This window comes from Colobus angolensis, unplaced genomic scaffold, assembly GCF_000951035.1.
Source record: "Colobus angolensis palliatus isolate OR3802 unplaced genomic scaffold, Cang.pa_1.0 Scaffold126, whole genome shotgun sequence".
NCBI lineage: Eukaryota > Metazoa > Chordata > Mammalia > Primates > Cercopithecidae > Colobus > Colobus angolensis.
Genome location: NW_012113808.1, coordinates 9,621,417 through 9,637,698, shown reverse-complemented (window position 1 = coordinate 9,637,698; position 16,282 = coordinate 9,621,417). Strand labels below are relative to the sequence as shown.

Sequence of the window (16,282 nt, the reverse complement as noted above, 5' to 3'; positions counted from 1 at the left end):
ATCCCAGCACTTTGGGAGGCCAAGTGAGGATCACTTGAGGTTAGGAGTTCGAGATCAGCCTGGCCAACACGGTGAAACCCTGTCTGTTATAAAAATACAAAAAAATTAGCCAGGCATGGTGGCATGTGCCTGTAGTCCCAGCTACTCAGGAAACTGAGGCAGGAGAAAATTGGCCAAACCAAAGAGGCCACAGGCCCTATGGCAAGTCCAAAACCTGGCAGGGCACTTGTTAAATTTTTTTTTTATAACTCGTTAAATCTTAAAGCTCCAGAATGATCTCCTTTGATTCCATGTCTCACATCCAGGGCATGCTGATGGAAGAGGTGAGCTCCCAGGGCACTGGCAGCTCCTTCCCTGTGGATCTGTGGGGGACAGCCCACATGGCTGCTTTCAAAGGCAGGCATCGAGTGCCCCTGGCTTTTTCAGGCACATGGTGCAAGCTGTGAGTGGATCTCCTATTCTGAGGTCTGGAGGATATTGACCCTCTTCTGTGTGGGGGCCCTGACCCCACATTTTCTCTCTGCATTGCCCTAGTAGAGGCTCTCCATGAGGGCTCTGCCCTAGCAGCAGACTTTTGCCTGGACATCTAGGTGTTTTCATACATCCTCCGAAATCTAGGTGGAGTCTCCCAAAGCTCTGCTCTTGTCTTCTGCACATACCTGCAAGCCCAACACCATGTGTCAGCTGCCAAGGCTTGGGGCTTGCACCCTTTAAAGCAATGCCCCAAGCTGTATCTTGGCCCCTTTTAGCCTCAGCTGGAGCTGGAGTGGCTGAGACTCAGGGTGTCATGCCCCAGGGCCACACAGAGCATTGGGGCCCCAGGCCCAGCCCATGAAACCATTTTTCCCTCCTAGGCTTCCAGGTCTGTGATAAGAGGGGCTGCCACGAAGATCTCTGACATGCCCTGGAGACATTTTCCCCATTGTCTTGGCTATTAACATTCTGTTTCTCTTTTTTTGTGCAAATTTATTCAGCTAGCTTGAATTTCCCCCTAGAAAATGGGTTTTTCTTTTCTACCACTTGGCCAAGCTCCAAGTTTTCCAAACCTTTTTCTCTGCTTCTTTTTTAAACATAAGTTCCAATTTCAAACCATCTCTTTGTGAACACATCTGACTGAAAGCTTTCAGAAAATGCCAGGTCACCTTTTGAATTCTTTTCTGTTTAGAAATTTCTTCTGCCAGATACCCTAAATCATCTCTCGAGTTCAAAGTTCCACAGATCTCTAGGGCAGAGGCAAAATGTTGCCAGTCTCTTTGCTAAAGCATAACATGAGTGACCTTTACTCCAGTTCCCACTAAGTTCCTCATCTTCATCTGAGACCACCTCCGCCTGGACATCATTGTCCATATCACTGTCAGCATTTTGGTCAAAACCCTTCAACAAGTCTCTAAGAAACTCACAACTTTCCCACATCTTCTTTTCTTCTGAGCCTTCCAAACTTTTCCAACCCCTGCCTGTTATCTAGTTCCAAAGATGCTTCCATATTGTCAGGTTACCTTTATATCAGTACCCCACTCTGCTGGTACCAATTCTCTGAATTAGTCCATTTTCACACTGCTGTAAAGAATACCTGAAACTGGGTAATTTATGAAGGAAAGAGGTTTAACTGACTCACAATTCTGCATGGCTGTGGAGGCCTTAGGAAAGTTAACAATCATGGCAGTGGGCAAAGGGGAAGCAGACACTTTCTTCACAAGGCAGCAGGAGAGAATGTGCAGGGGAAACTGCCACTTTTAAAACCATCAGCTCTCATGAGAACTCGCATCACAAGAACAGCATGAGGAAAACTGCCCCTGTAATCCAATCACCTTCCACCAGGTCCCTCTCTTGACACATGGGGATTATAATTCAAGATGAGATTTGACTGGGGACACAGAACCAAACCATGTCAATACTGAAATGGGATAACTGAACAGTTCACTAAAGGGACTAATTACAAAGGTATGGGCAGAGTAACAGAAACTAACAAGGGATGGTTCAAGAAGCAGAAGTTGAGGTTAGTGACAACAGGGAGCCTTTACTACTTCTTGACCTATCAGGGAAAACGGAGAGAACTACCAGAGAGCAGCTGTAATGGAAAGGCTATCTGACATGAGCTGTGGTCTTCATTGCAGAGGAGAAACTTAACCAATGTGATCTGGCAAGGAGAAGGAAGTAGAATAAATATCTTGGCCACTCGTTCTTCCTTTGATTTTTTTTTTTTTTTTTTTTTTGAGACGGAGTCTCACTCTGTCCACCAGGCTGGAGTGCAGTGGCGTGATCTCGGCTCACTGCAAGCTCCGCCTCCTGGGTTCATGCCATTCTCCTGCCTCAGCCTCCCTAGTAGCTGGGACTACAGGTGCCCGCCACCACGCCCGGCTAATTTTTTTGTATTTTTAATAGAGACGGGGTTTCACTGTGGTCTCGATCTCCTGACCTTGTGATCCGCCCACCTCGGCCTCCCAAAGTGCTGGGATTACAGGCGTGAGCCACCGCGCCTGGCCCTTCCTTTGATTTGTAGCCACTGACTTCTACTGGCCAAACCTATGTAAAAGTCCAAGGGCAAGGGGGTCCTTTGATGAAGTTCCTGGAGGCCAGCTGACCAGGCTTAGAACAGGATGGAGAAGAGCAGAGTGACGGTCTAGAGGGACAAACGGAAAATGTCTAGCACATCCACTTTTAGGCAGAGTGGTATAATAGCTATGGGATAAAGGAATAACAAGACTTGGCTCAGTGTGTTTGTGACCTTGACAACAGTTGCTTTTTTGGAAAAACTCAAAGTTAGCATTTATATTGTTACTTTCTGTGTTATCAGATGATTTCTAGCTCAATAATAAAGTCAGTTTTCTAACTGAATATTAAGTGAATAGTTTATAATTGCTTAAATATTTTCGTGCCACTATAATTAGCCCCAGAATTTATTTATTGATTAAGAGCCTTCTCTCTTTTTGGAATATTGCGGTTCAGTTAGTTGTTGGCAAGTGATCTCTGATGGGTAACTCATGTCCTGGAGTTACTTAATACTTTGCCAAGTATATTCTTTTAAGATGGTAGTCAGAGAAGCCCGTAGTTATCCAGAAAAGTAAGAAAAGATATCCTCTTTGAGAATCTTTCTGGAAATACAAGTAAACGAACTTACAAACAAATATTAGAGTTTTGGGGGGAGTTTTTTGAATATGGAAGAGTGAATTTTTGCCCTTTTGTCAAGATGTATTGCTGTGCACATTTATTTACTCCTTTAGATCTTTATTTTGGTAAATATTTTATTTGAGTATTTTAAGGTCCCAGAACTAGGAGAGCCAGCTTGAAGTTTCAATAGAAATAAGTGATATAGCTTCTGTCTTTGAGAATTTCCTAATTTTATCAGAGAGATAATTGTGTTGTGTAATACAAAATTAGACGACAACCCAGTGTTCTGCTGTGGGAACATCAGTCTGCTGTGAAGAAACAAGGGTCCTTGTTCAACTAAGCCACTTAACAAGTCAACATAATTTTTGCCAAGTCACTTAACTTATCTGAGCTTCTGCTTCCTCATTGTTAATGTTCCTTTGATCTCTGAAATTCTGTGAAAATCAAATTCCAGTTACAGAAATATCCATTGGCTGGGGTTGGTCTGGGAAGACTTCATAATAACCGTGTTTTCTTTGAGATGTCTAAAGGAAAGGTCAGCCTTGCTTTTCAGAGAGGTTTCCCTTGATAGATGGTGTGTGGCATTTTTTTTTTCCACTGGGCAGTGGTCTGCAGAAGTCAGCAAAAATTTTCAAGATCATAGGGCCCGAGGTGAAGTTTAAAAAGCTGTTTCTCCCCTGAAACTGGATGTGTACTTTTTTAAATGATTCCATCTTGTTTGACCAGCTTCCTGCTTTATACTAAACTGTGGAAATGGTTCTTTTCTGGCATTTTTCACTAACAAAATTTAGCAGGAATTAAGGTGAAAGTACATCTTAAACATCACAGTTGGGGAAATACAGGCGTTTGTGTTCTGTTCACTGCATCATTGACTTTTTTTCTGTAAAGACAAAAACTAATGCATTCTATTTCTGAGATATTGTCTTGAAGTGACATTAAAAAACACAATCTTGGAAATATGTGAAATTCTGTTGAAAATGTTTTTTCAAAAGAAAACATTTGTTTTTAAACTGTAATTTTTTAAAAGCAAAAAGTGATTGCAACGGTTATACTTAGTGTTTAAAGAATTTAAGTGAAATAGGATAGCTAACTAAATTTAATAATTCACCTAACATTTCCTTCTGTTATAATTTGTTTTCCTTTATTAATGAGAAATGCTAAGTTAGAGTTGACAAATTAGATTCTTAACACATGAAGACTCTTTTTACTTGAGCTTGCCTTCTGTCTGTCTTTATGAGATAGATTTATGAAGAAGCAATAAGTCTCTGTGAACAACCTGGACAGGCTCAAAACTGGTTATGGTCACACTAAAGTCAGGTTAATATTTGACACTATTCAATGTAAGAAAATTTCTTGGTCTTTGAAGGAAGCCTTGGAGGAAGACTAAGTGATAAAGGATAGGTACAAAACAAGTTAGTGCTTAAAATCTAGCCTCTGGCAATGAGATATTATAAACCTTTTCCTTGTGTTTTTATTTCTATTGTACTTATCACTGTGACATCTAAGTAAAGCAATGTGAATTACTATGCTTGTTTGCCTACTATGTATGTAATACATTTTTAATTGTCTGCTATGTTCTCAGAATGTTCAAGGCAAAGTGAAAAGTTCCTTGTTTAGAAGCCACTTTTCACTCACCCTTACTAGAAGCAGCTGGCTTGGGGGGGCAGGTTCTTAGATGGTGTTGATTTCCTTCTATATATATATTTTTTTTTTCTTCTAAAAAATTCAAGATACATGTGCAGAACGTGTTTGTTACATAGGTACACGTGTGCCATGGTGATTTGCTGCATCTACTGACTCGTCCTGTTAGTTCCCTCCCCTCAGCCCCCACCCCCCAACAGGCCCTGGTATGTGTTGTTCCCCTCTGTGTGTCTATGTGTTCTCATTGTTCAACTCCCACTTATGAGTGAGAACGTGTAGTATTTGGTTTTCTGTTCCTGTGCTGGTTTGCTGAAGATGATGGCTTCCAGCTTCATCCATGTCCCTGCAAAGGACATGATCTGACACCTTGTTATGGCTGCATAGTATTCCATGGTGTATGTGTACCACATTTTCTTTATCCAGTCTGTCATTGATGGGCATTTGGGTTGGTTCCATGTCTTTGCTATTGTAAATAGTGCTGCAGTAAACATACATGTACATGTGTCTTTTTAGTAGAATGATTTATATTCCTTTGGGTACGTATCCAGTAGTGGAATTGCCGGGTCAAATGCTATTTCTGCTTCTAGATCCTTGAGGAATCGCCAGTGCATATCGCCAGTCATCTTCCATAATGGCTGAACTAATTTACATTCCCACCAACAATGTAAAAGCGTTCCTATTTCTCCACAGCCTTGCCAGCCCCTTGTTTCATGACTTTTTAATTATCATTCTAACTGGTATGAGATGGTATCTCATTGTGGTTTTGATTTGCATTTCTCTGATAATCAGTGATGTTGAGCTTTTTTCATATGTTTGTTGGCCACATAAATGTCTTCTTTTGTCTAAGTGTCTGTTCATATCCTTTGCCCACTTTTGGATGGGGTTGTTTATTTTTTTCTTATAAATATGTTTAAGTTCCTTGTAAATTCTGGATATTAGACTTTTTCAGATGGGTAGATTGCAAAATTGTCTCCCATTCTGTAGGTTTCCTGTTCACTGTGATGATAGTTTCTTTTGCTCTGCAGAAACTCTTTAGTTTAATTAGATCCTATTTGTCAGTTTTTGCTTTTGTGGAATTGCATTTGGCCTTTTTGTCATGAAGTCTTTGCCCAGGCCTGTGTCTTGAATGGTATTGCCTAGGTTTTCTTCTAGGGTTTTTATGGTATTGGATTTTACATTTAAGTCTTTAATCCATCTTGACTTAATTTTTGTATAAGGTGTAAGTAAGGGGTCCAGTTTCATTTTTCTGTGTATGGCTAGTCAGTTTTCCCAGCACTATTTACTGAATAGGAGATCCTTTCCCCATTGCTTGTTTTTGTCAGGGTTGTCAAAGATGAGATGGTTGTAGATGTGTGGTATTATTTGTGAGGTCTCTATTCTGCTCCATTGGTCTGTGTGTCTGTTTTGCTACCTGTAACATGCTGTTTTGGTTACTGATGCTGTTGATTTCTATTATAATGTCATTCAAGGTGAATGTGGGTTCATGGAGACTCAGACTAAACTTTAGAAGCCTGTTGAACTGTAACCTTTATCATCTACCTAGTTTACTCCAGAATATCTTTTAAGTCAAACAGAAGCAGATACTTGGCTTGAAATAGATTGAGACTAGTTACTGACCCTTCAGCATGCAAATCATGAAAATAAGACTTCTAGTTAGTTTAAGACATTTCTTCATCATGCATTATGTAATCCATTTAGTATGATTTAAAGAAGGGAGCACTTTTGTATGAACAAAAATATTTTGCTGCCTATTGTGAAGTAATTTTTCCTAAAATACAGCATTACGAAATTCAATGTACATTTTTTTCAGTGCATTGTTAGAATTACAAATCTGATAAGTATGGCTTGATTTTTACTGTTATGATTGTATTGGTTTTTAAAACCTGATTTGTCTTAATAGGGGGTTAAATTGAAAGAATATAGTTGCTGTTTCTAGAAATCAAGCTAACAGTGCAGCTTATATAGGCTGCTTAGTCCAATGTCTCTCAGAAGGGAGTTTCGATCCCTTCTTGCCACGGTTAAGGAGAGGGGCTAAGAGCAGGAGATCTGGAGTCAAGCTGCCTGGGTTCACCTCTGTTTGTAAGCTGTGTGATCTTGGCAAATTTCTTTCTTTTAAAAAATTAAATTTTTATGGTTACATAGTAGGTGTATATATTTATGGGGTTCATGAGATAGTTTTGATACAGGCCATGCAATGTGAAATAAGCGCATTATGGTGAATGTACTGTGTCCCATCAAGCATTTATCCTTTTGATACATTTATCCTTTGATATCCTTTTGTTACAAACAATGCAGTTACACTCTTTAAGTTATTTTAAAATGTACAATTAAGTTATTATTGGCTACAGTCACCCTACTGTGCTATCAGTAGGTCTTAGTCATTCTTTTTATTTTTATATTTTTGTATTTATTTTATATTTTTATACCTGTTATTCACCCCCACCTTCCCTACAGCCTCCCACTACTCTTCCCAACTTCTGGTAACCATCTTTCTACTCTCTATGTCCATGAGTTCAATTTTTTTCCATTTTTTTAGAACCCACAGATAAGTGAGAACATGCAATGTTTGTCTTTCTGTGCCTAGCTTATTTCACCTAACATAATGATCTCCAGTTCCATCTCTGTTGTTGCAGATGACTGGATCTCATTCTTTTTTATGGCTTGATGGTACTTCATTATGTATATGTACCACATTTTCTTTATCCATTCATCTGTTGATGGACATTTAGGTTGCTTTCAGATCTTAGCTTTTGTAAACAGTGCTGTAACAGACATAGGAATGCAGATATCTCTTCAATATCCTGATTCTCTTTTATTGGGGTATATACCCTGCAGTGGGATTGCTGGATCATATGGTAGCCCAATTTTTAGTTTTGTGAGAAACCTCCAAACTGTGTTCTCCATAATGGTTTTGCTAATTTACATTCCTAACAGCAGTGTGCAAGGGTCCCCTGTTCTCCACATCCTCACCAGCATTTTTTATTGCCTGTCTTTTGGGTAAGAGCCATTTTAACTGGGATAAGATGATAGCTCATTGTCGTTTTGATTACATTTCTCTGATGATCAGTGAGGTTGAACACCTTTTCATATGCCTGTTTTCCATTTGTATGTCTTCTTTTAAGAAATATCTATTCAGATCTTTTGCCACATTATTAGATTTCCTCCTGTTGAGTTGTTTGAGCTCCTTAGGTGTTCTGGTTATTAATCGCTTGTCAGATGGGTAGTTTGCAAATGTTTTCTCCCACTCTGTGGGTTGTCTCTTCACTTTGTTGATTGTTTTATTTGCTGTGCAGAAGGTTTTTAACTTGATGTGATCCCATTTGTCCCTTTTTGCTTTGGTTGCCTATGTTTGTGGGGCATTGCTCAAGAAATTTTTGCCCAGACCAATGTCCTAGAGATTTTCTCCCATGTTTTCTTGTAGTAGTTTCATAGTTTGAGGTCTTAGATTTAACACTTTAATCCATTTTTATTTTATTTTTGTATATGGCTGGAGATAGGGGGGGTCTAGTTTCATTCTTCTGCATATAGATATCCAGTTTTCCCAGCACCATTTATTAAAGAGGCTGTCTTTTCCCTAGTGTATCTTGTTTGCACTTTTGTTGAAAATGGGTTGACTGTAGGTGTGTGGATTTTTTCTGGGTTCTCTATTCTATTCCATTGGTCTATGTGTCTGTTTTTATGTCAGCACCATGATGTTTGGATTACTATAGCTCTGTAGTATAATTTGAAGTCAGTTAATGTGATTTTTTTAGTTTTGTTATTTTTGCTTAGAATGGTTTTGGCTATTCTGAGTTTTTTGTGGTTCCAAATAAATTCTAGAACTGTTTTTCCTATTTCTATTCTTTAAAGAATGACGTTGGTATTTTGATAGGGATTGCATTGAATCTGTAGATTGCTTTAGGTAGTGTGGACATTTTAACAATATTAATTCTTCCAATTCCATGAACATGGAATAGCTTCCCATTTTTTCGGTGTCTTTTTCAAATTATTTAATCAGTGTTCTATAGTTTTCACTGTAGAGATCTTCACTTCATTTCTTTTGTTAATTCTTAGGTATTTTATTTTATTTGTGGCTATTGTAAATGGGATAACTATTTAAAATTTCTTTTTCGGATTGTTCACTGTTTGCATGTAGAAGTATCACTGATATTTGTATGATTTTGTATCTTGCAACTTTACTGAATTTATCAGTTCTAAGAGTCTTTTAGTGGAGTCTTTAGGTTTTTCAAAATATAAAATCATATCATCTGTGAACAAGGATAATTTGACTTCTTCCTTTCCAATTTGGATGCCCTTTATATCTTTCTCTTGTCTGATTGTTCTGGCTAGGATTTCCATTATTATGTTGAATAACAGTAGTGATAATGGGCACCCTTGTCATGTTTCAGATCTCAGAGGAAAGGCTTTTAGTTTTTCCCCATTCAGTATAATACTAGCTGTGGGTCTGTTATTTGTGTCAAATATGCTTTTATTATGTTGAGGTATGTTCCTTCTATATTCCGTTTTTTGAGAGTTTTCATCATGAAGGTATGTTGCGTTTTATCAAATGCTTTTACAACGTCAATGGAAATGATCGTATGGTTTTTATCTTTCATTCTTTTGATATGACCTATCACATTGATTGATTTGCTTATGTTGAACCATCCTTGCATCCCAGGGATAAATCCCACTTAGTCATAATGAATGATCTTTCTAATGTATTGCTGAATTCAGTTTGCTAGTATTTTGTTGATGAGTTTTGCATCAATATTTATCAGAGATATTGACCTGTGGTTTTATTTATTTATTTATTTATTTATATGTGTCATTGTCTGGTTTTGGTATCAGGGTAATACTGTCCTCATAGAATGAGTTTGGAAGTAGTCCTTCCTCCTCTATTTTTTGGACTTTTCTTTACTGGGAGACCTTATTGTGGCTTTGATATCATTATTTCTTATCGGTCTCTTTAGGTTTTGAATTTCTTCCTGGTTCAATCTTGGTAGATTGTATGTATCTAGTTATTTTTCTGTTTTTTTCTAGAGTTTTCAGTTTATTGGCATATAGTTGCTTGTAGTAGCCATAAAGATTTTTTGAATTTCTCCAGTATCATTTGTAATGGATTTTATTTATTTATTTAGAGACAGAGTCTTGCTTTGTCACCAGGCTGGAGTGCAGTGGCACAATCTCAGCTCACTGCAATCTCCTCCTCCCCAGTTCAAGCAATTCTCCTGCCTCAGACTCTCAAGTAGCTGGGACTACAGGCACCCGCCACCACGCCTGGCTAATTTTTGTATTTTTAGTAGATACAGGGTTTCACTATGTTGACCAGGCTGGTCTTGAACTCTTGACCTCGTGATTCTTCTGCCTCGACCTCCCAAAGTGCTGGGATTACAGGCATGAGCCACTGCACCCAGCCATTTTGACTTCTTAATAATAGCCATTCTGACTGGTGTGAGATGGTACCGCATCGTGGTTTTGATTTGCATTTCTCTATATGCCACAGTTATAGTGTTATAATGTCCTGTGTTCTTCTGTGTACTTACTATTACCAGTGAGTTTTGTATCTTCAGGTGATTATTTGTTGCTCATTAATGTCTTTTTTTTTCTGATTGAAGTACTCCCTTTAATATTTCTCATAGAACAGGTCTGGTGTTGATGAAGTTTCTCGACTTCTGTTTGTCTGGGAAAGTCTTTATTTCTCCTTCATGTTTGAAGGATATTTTCACTAAATATACTACTATAGGATAAAAGTCTTTTTTTCCTTCAACACTTTGAATACGTAATGCCACTCTCTCCCAGCCTGTAAGGTTCCTATTGAAAAGTCTGTTCCTAGATGTATTGGAGCTCCATTGTTTATTTGCTTCTTTACTCTTGCTGCTTTTAGAATTCTTTCTTTATCCCTGACCTTTGGGAGTTAGATTATTAAATGCCTTGAGGTGGTCTTCTTTGGATTAAATCTATTTGATGTTTTCTATAACCGTCTTGTATTTGGATATTGGTATCTTTCTCTACGTGTGGGAAGGTCTCTGTTATCAGCCCTTTGAATAAACTTTCTACTCCTATCTCTTTCTCTACTTCTTCTATAAGGCCAATAACTCTTAGATTTGTCCTTTCCAGACTATTCCCTAGATCCTGTAAGTGTGCTTCATTGTTTTTTATTCTTTTTTTGTCTCCTCTGCATATTTTCAAATAGCCTGTCTTCAAGTTCACTAATTCTTTGTTCTGCTTGATCAATTCTGTTATTAAAAGACTCTGATGCCTTCTTCAGTATGCTTTTTGCATTTTTCAGCTCCAGAATTTCTGCTCAACTCTTTTTAATTACTTCAATCTCATTAAGTTTATCTGATGGAATTCTGAATTTCTTCTCTGTGTCATCTTGAATTTCTTGGGTTTCCTTAGCAGAGGTTTTTTTCTTTCTTTCAAGAAACACAAATTTTCATGAAATTTGAAAATTCAAACCACAGCATGACATTAAGAAAACACAAATATTGCTTATCTAGAAGAAAAAGTGTTTTGAACTTTTTCATAAAATATTTAGGAACAAAGAAGTTGAAGCTTGGAGCGGTAGAGTGAGAAATAAGGAATATGTGGGAGAGAAGGTAGAGTGAAAATAAAATAGATTAGATTTTTTTTTGGTTAGCACTAAACTGGTTTGCTTCAGGCCCCTAGCCAGGGTTGATTTTGAAACATATAGCAGAGCTATTTTGAATACTCTGAAAGGTCAAACATGTCTGTTTCTTCAGGATAGGTCCCTTGTGCCTGATTTGGTTTATTTGGTAAGTTCATATTTTCCTGGATGATCTTGATACTTGTGGATGTCCATCTGTGTCTGGGCATTGAAAAGTTAGGTATTTACTGTAGTCTTTGCAATTTTGGCATGTTTGTACCCATCCTTCTTAGGAAGGCTTTCCATGTATTTGAAAAGACTTGGGTATTATGATCTAAGCTGTATCTGCTTTAAGGGGCACCCTAAGTCCACTATAAATCCCAGCACTTTGGGAGGCCGAGACGGGCGGATCACGAGGTCAGGAGATCGAGACCATCCTGGCTAATGCGGCGAAACCCCGTCTCTACTAAAAAATACAAAAAACTAGCCGGGCGAGGTGGCGGGCGCCTGTAGTCCCAGCTACTCGGGAGGTTGAGACAGGAGAATGGCCTAAACCCGGGAGGCGGAGCTTGCAGTGAGCTGAGATCTGGCTACTGCACTCCAGCCTAGGTGACAGAGCGAGACTCTGTCTCAAAAAAAAAAAAAAAAAAAAAAAAAAAAGAAAAATGTGTAACAGATAGTGTAATAAAATTTAAAAAGAAAATTGTTACTAAAATTTTTATTGACAAAAACAGATCTATAACTGTTTGAACTCCCCAAAAGGTAAGAATTGTACTTTGGCTCTGATTTATTAATATTATATATCCTTTACAAAATTTTACTTAGTATTATATGTTCAGTAGTTTTTATTTTCATTTATAAATATAATTTTGGTCATTTTTCTGTCCATCATAAATCCCTTTTTCCTTCATACTGATTTTTTCTACAAAGGCCTTTAAAAAACTATTTACCTAGGATTAGTTGCAGCTGAGGCTGCATCATCACAAATCCAGAGATGCTCTTCTTGTATGTCAGAAAAAGATCAGTGAGGGAGATGAGTGTGTGCAGTGCAGCTCTAAAGTCACAGGTGGATCTATAAACCACCATCACTGCTTTGGGAGACAAAGGCAACAGAAATCTTAAGTGCTTCATGTATACTAAGTCATTTAATCCCCATAACTACCTTATGAGGAAAGTACTGTTTCCATTTTTCAGATGGGGAAAATGAGGCTTACAGAGATTAAGTCTTGCCCATGTCTTTTGGACTGTCTCAAATATTCCTCCATAATTTCTCCCCAAAAAACCCTTTATAGTTTCCTGGATCTTCTCTTTAAGCCACACATTTCAGGGCCATGTCACTTGCTGTAGGCCGCCAGCAAATGGTAGCAGCAGTAGCACCACCAGCAGCAGACTTACCAGATTGGCGTGCTCATTGCACTCAGCATACTAGTAGTACCAGGCCCAATTGGTATTTGTTGATTGATGATCAAAGTATCATCAGGAATGGAATGGCTTTCTGATCAGTGTTATTGAAATATGTGAGGCCAAGGTACAATTTTGCTTGGTAACATAAGCTTAAACTCACTCTTAAACTGAGAGATTGGATTTTTTAAAGTATATCTATATGGAAAAGATTGTTAATTTCATATGATCCATTGTAAAGCTGGGCCTTCCTTTAAACAGTAGCAGAGAGAGGTGGTGGTGTGATTTATTTCACTAAGGAGTTGCTTAGTCTTCAAATATAATTTCACTTGCAATTCCAATATTGGTCAAAATTTCCATAAAATCACCTATTTTATGTTATAAAACATATGAATTTTACATTACACTCAATAACATACATATATATACACACATATATGCATGTTACAATGTAAAAATTGTTTACATTACTTACCATTGAGTTCTCTCTGTATAGACAGAGACCTTAAGACTTTAAGATACTAAGGCTTTTGGGTACAATAATACCACATTGTCCAGTTCAAGTCACTTCAAGACTTCTGGGTATAATAATACACATCTTCCTTTAAGACTTTAAGATTTCTGGAACAAAGTGTGATTATGTGTGAGGGATCAACTCTTTTATTATGTATAACTTATATTTAAAATGTTCAAAAGAGGAAAAATGATTTGGCTTCTTTAAGAAAGTCTGTTTTTGATGCAGTGTAATCTTTAAATGCTCCCCATAAATTACTTTTGATAGAAGCTGGAATCTTCAAGGAAGAAGGAACTAATGATTGTCTATATAATCATTAGGTTGCGACATTCTCATCAGAGCATCTGTGGCAAACAGCTGAAGGTGTATCTATGTGCTACTAAAGTGTTTCTCCCTCTTGAGTTGGCCCTGGAAGGTTAGTGATATGGAAATATCTGAGTCATAGAAAGTGTAGTTTCCAGTTTTGGCTCAGTTGTTAACCAGCTCTGTGACCTTATTCTAGTCATTTATATTCTCTGGAGCTCAGTTTCTTTATCCATAAAGTGAAGAGTTAAAAACAAAATGATATATAGCTTTAATATCATTTGAGGAAAAAAAAGCAAAAGGAAACCGAGTTCCTCTTTTTTTCTAGATTTGGCTCAACAAAGCTGAAAAGTAAATTTTCTTTAAATTTTTAAAGGTGGCTTTGGTCTGGATGGTGTGTGTAAGTGTGCATGTGTGTGTGCACGTGTGTCAGGCAGGTAGTTGAAAGACCAACCTGTGATGTTTTATCCCAAGTCCAGATGTACCACTGTTATATCTCTAGATATATCTTTTAAATCTAGGAAATAAACACAGTTTTTACTGTAAAAGTAAACCAGAAAGTTAAGTTTAAATCAAGTTTGAATATAATTTGTACTTGGAGTAATAAACTTTTTCTCGCAGAGGAAACAGCACTGACTTGGGAGTTCGTTTCCAAAAACTCTACTGAACAAGCACAGGTTTGAGCTCACTTTTGTACCTGTTTCTCTGCCCCTTGGTGGGCTCCCTCTACCAGCTTCTTAGGCTTCTCAGTCACTTGCCTACTTGACTTGAGACTCAGCACATGTCTTACGAGTAAAAACAACACAATGAATGTTGGTTTCATTTCAGTGGGCTTCCTGTCTTTCTGGATCTTGGATCCTCATATCCTGGCTGCCTTAAAAGCTCTCCAAATCTTTGATATCCTACTTTTCTAGTTGTTCTTGGAAGTAGCATTGGTTTGCTATGAACTACTTTGTCGTAGCCAGAAGCAATAGTTCTTCAGTTTATTTTCTTTGTATTAAAACTGTTTTCTGGATAGAGTATAGTGCAAAATTCTGCTGCCCAATTCAGAATTAAAAAGTGTGGCTGGCAGGTTTGGTGGATAGGCTACATGGATAAATGGAAGTACCAGGTTTCATTGATTTTTCATTTGCTTTAGTTAGATGTGTCATTTCTTCTATTTTATATTTATTTTAGTGAAGGCAACATTTCAATTATGTATTTAAGTAAATATTTTATTATGGATAGTAAAAATTTTAATAATTTACTAATATTTAAATTTTTATTGTAAGTGAGTACAATACTAGAATGCACAGTGAAACTTAAACTCAAAAAAGCTGTATTGTTATATAGTCAATATGAAAAATATATATGATGGAAGGCTTTTACAAATGTCATAGTATGTCTCTTATTTTACATTTATTTTCTCTTGAGTAATCAGCATGGTTTAAATATGTCTTTGGATGATTGTGGGAAAAATAAAAGTGTCTTAAAAACTACTCATCTATATTATAGTTTATGGCTATATTATAAACATAATATGACATACAACTTCTACCATTAGAATTTATAAGTCAATTATTAACATAAAAAGAATCCCCAAATTTGCCCTAACCAGAGCATCAGATGGCAAATCCAGAATTAGCAATAAAACTCCTAGATTCCCTTCTTCCCTATGCTTTTATTTGCTTATTATAATGAAGGACCTTTGGGGTGAGGGTATTTTTACTAACATATGTAATGGGAAATCCTTCTCGATAGTCAAGGGAAAAGGACCCATCTTTGACTTATTTTTTTTCATTTTTTGCTCTCTGTGGTAGCCCTAAGAATGTACTTCACAGACCTCCAACTACAGGCAACCTAAATGACCAAGGGTCCCAGCTGCTGTTCTCTGAAATCCACTGCTGCTTTTGTGCTGAGCACTTGTTTCCCAAAGGCTGCTCCCAGCCAGTGATTGAGAGGAACAGGGATACTAAAGCTGGCCCCTCAGTGTCCTTGGGAGTCACCTGGCTCTAGCACTTCCTGATGGGCTTACTGAACCTTCCTTAGAGGGTGTAGCAATCTGAGATGATTCCACTTAACCTTCCTTGCATCTCTCCACCACTCTGTGTCAAACTTGCATTGTTTTTGTCAGCTTTTCTAGTCTTCCTTGGCTCCTTCCTCATTTTATATTACAGGAATTTTCCTTAATGAAATTCTTGCATGTTCAATCTTGTCTTCACATTTATTTTCAGAGGTCCTAGACTAACACATTCTCTATTTCTATAAAAAGATACTATCATGTGTAATTACTAAGGAAAAAAGATGTTTACTATAATTTTAATGGTAATATTCTGATACTACTAGATTCTCAAATTTAGGGAAGTCAAAACTTCATATAATTGAGAGCTATCCTCAGAAATTTATTCTTATATTAATTTATTGATAGTCTCTATGTAAACTTGCTTTCAGAAGGACTGAATTGCTACCACAGTAAAATCAGGAGCTCATGTTCTCAGAAAATGTTAATTTACTCAGGATGATTAGATGGCTATAAAGTAATAAGCAATCCATAAGTCATCTCTGAGATATCTAAGGGTATTTAGTGAGAAATTAAAAGGAAATATTTCTGAGGATGTGTTGATAACTGATATTTTGTTGAAAAGCAGAAAAATTCAATACAATAGGTAGGAGTAAGTTTGTTTTTGGCAAATTGGTAATTCTTGCTTTCATTTTGTGTGACTTATAGGAGAGTGCTTGTTCTTTATATG

At 37.4% G+C, this 16,282-nt stretch overlaps 1 protein-coding gene across 2 annotated transcripts in view; it reads left to right on the top strand.

Moving 5' to 3' along the window:
* The window catches only part of NME7 (NME/NM23 family member 7), a 236,397-nt gene that overhangs the window by 20,070 nt on the left and 200,045 nt on the right, over positions 1–16,282 (top strand). The window lies entirely within an intron of this gene.